Here is a 2,500-nt window from a genome sequence, read left to right on the forward strand (position 1 = left end):
AAAGAGAAAGAGAAGGCGAGAGAGAGAAAGAATGAGAGAATGCGAGAGAGAGGGATAATGCAAGAAAGAGATAATGCGAGGCAGAGAAACACGGACACAGAAAAAGTGAAAAAGGACAGACGAGAATGGGGTCGCTGAGGGCGTTCCCCGAGCGACTTACGGCCGTGGGCGTAATGCCATTATTGCCATCATTATCGGTAACCTTATTACCGCCTTTATCAGCACTACCCATGTTTTCCGAACGGACAATGACCTCAGAAAAAGCGCTAATCCAATAAACGCAGGAAATAGTTGTAATGTGGGAAAGGAAAATGAAATCAATTAGAAATTAAGTTTAAATAAGAACGAAGTATTACGCTCTAGAGCAATAAAAGCTGAATGAGCCTAGAAATATCACTGCATACGTTCCTGTACGATGGTAATGACTCCGAAGGCGGTGGCGAAGAAGTGGAAATGTACGAAATTAGGAAGAGGCGAGCGAAGAAGGGGAAAAGGGAATTACACGAAATCAAGAAGAGGCAAACGGGAAAGAAAAGGAAATGGATGATTAGGAGGACATATAAAAACAAAGTGTAAAAATCCAAAAACAAAAAATATAGATATCCAAGCTGTTATTTATCAATCTAAAAAAAATCAACTAAAGAGACAATAATAGGCCTATCACATTATTTATAAATAAATGTACACTCCGGATATTCAATACAATATGGCCGATAATCAACAACAAAAAAAAAAGAAACTCAAATTTCCGATCTTTACAAACATCAAGAGAAAACGGTGTAAGAGATAAGCGTAAGAGTGAAAGCATAATAGAAGAAAATATGAGAAAAGGAAGCGACAACCGCACTGGCAAAAACGCTTCCACTTCCACTCCTTCTCTTCCTCTTATCGCCTTCCTTCTTCCTCCTCCCTGTTCCCCCTTCTAGCGCCTCCCCCCCCCCCCCCACATACTTCCTCTTCTTTTTCATTACCACTTCCCCAATCCTCCCCCTCCCCCTCCCCCTCCCCCTCCCCCTCCCCTCCTCTCCCCTCTCCACCTCCACCATTATATCTTCCACCTCCTCTTTCAAGAGAAAGAAAGATAAAGAGACAGAAAATCTAAGAGAGAGAGAGAGAGAGAGAGAGAGAGAGAGAGAGAGAGAGAGAGAGAGAGAGAGAGAGACAGAGAGAGAGAGAGAGAGAGAGTAAAAGAAGTAAAAAGACAAAAAAAAAAAAAAAAAACGGAAGAAAAGCAGGGGAAAAATGCACCAGACGCTTTGTTTGCTAAACCTAATTAAAATTCTCAAGACTCGGCATAATACCTGCGCTTCCCGCGAACAAAGGTAAAAAGTGTGGCGGGAAGACTCTACGTTGCAGCGGTAAATCTCGGGCCAGGAAAAAACAGGGGGGGGGGGAGGGGCAAAGAAGGAGGAAAGCAAGGGAAAAGAAGAGGAAAAGAAGGAGGAATGCAAGGGAAAAGGAGGAGGAATGCAAGGGGAAAGGAGGAGGAATGCAAGGGAAAAGGAGGAGGAATGCAAGGGAAAAGGAGGAGGAATGCAAGGGAAAAGGAGGAGGAATGCAAGGGAAAAGGAGGAGGAATGCAAGGGGAAAGGAGGAGGAATGCAAGGGAAAAGGAGGAGGAATGCAAGGGAAAAGGAGGAGGAATGCAAGGGAAAAGGAGGAGGAATGCAAGGGAAAAGGAGGAGGAATGCAAGGGGAAAGGAGGAGGAATGCAAGGGAAAAGGAGGAGGAATGCAAGGGAAAAGGAGGAGGAATGCAAGGGGAAAGGAGGAGGAATGCAAGGGGAAAGGAGGAGGAATGCAAGGGAAAAGGAGGAGGAATGCAAGGGAAAAGGAGGAGGAATGCAAGGGAAAAGGAGGAGGAATGCAAGGGAAAAGGAGGAGGAATGCAAGGGAAAAGGAGGAGGAATGCAAGGGAAAAGGAGGAGGAATGCAAGGGAAAAGGAGGAGGAATGCAAGGGAAAAGGAGGAGGAATGCAAGGGAAAAGGAGGAGGAATGCAAGGGAAAAGGAGGAGGAATGCAAGGGAAAAGGAGGAGGAATGCAAGGGGAAAGGAGGAGGAATGCAAGGGAAAAGGAGGAGGAATGCAAGGGAAAAGGAGGAGGAATGCAAGGGGAAAGGAGGAGGAATGCAAGGGAAAAGGAGGAGGAATGCAAGGGAAAAGGAGGAGGAATGCAAGGGAAAAGGAGGAGGAATGCAAGGGAAAAGGAGGAGGAAAGCAAGGGAAAAGAAGGAGGAATGCAAGGGAAAAGGAGGAAAGCAAGGGAAAAGAAGGGGAAAAGAAGAAGGAAAGCAAGGGAAAAGAAGGGGAAAAGAAGGGGGAAAGCAGGGGGGGAAAGAAAGGGAAAGCAGAGGAAAAAAGGGGGAAATCAAGGGAAAAAGAAAGGGGAAAGCAGGGTGAAAAGAAAGGGGAGAGTAGGGGGGAAAGAAAGGGGGAAGCAGAGGAAAAAAGGGGGAAATCAGGGGAAAAAGGGGGAAATCAAGGGAAAAAGAAAGGGGAA

The 2,500-nt window shown here is 45.8% G+C and overlaps 1 protein-coding gene across 1 annotated transcript in view; it reads right to left on the reverse strand.

Annotated features, from left to right (window-relative positions):
- LOC125043901 (tyrosine-protein phosphatase Lar-like) overlaps positions 1-2,500 on the reverse strand; it is a 949,474-nt gene that overhangs the window by 918,486 nt on the left and 28,488 nt on the right. The window lies entirely within an intron of this gene.

The sequence above is a fragment of the Penaeus chinensis genome, chromosome 34, assembly GCF_019202785.1.
Source record: "Penaeus chinensis breed Huanghai No. 1 chromosome 34, ASM1920278v2, whole genome shotgun sequence".
In the NCBI taxonomy this organism is placed as follows: domain Eukaryota; kingdom Metazoa; phylum Arthropoda; class Malacostraca; order Decapoda; family Penaeidae; genus Penaeus; species Penaeus chinensis.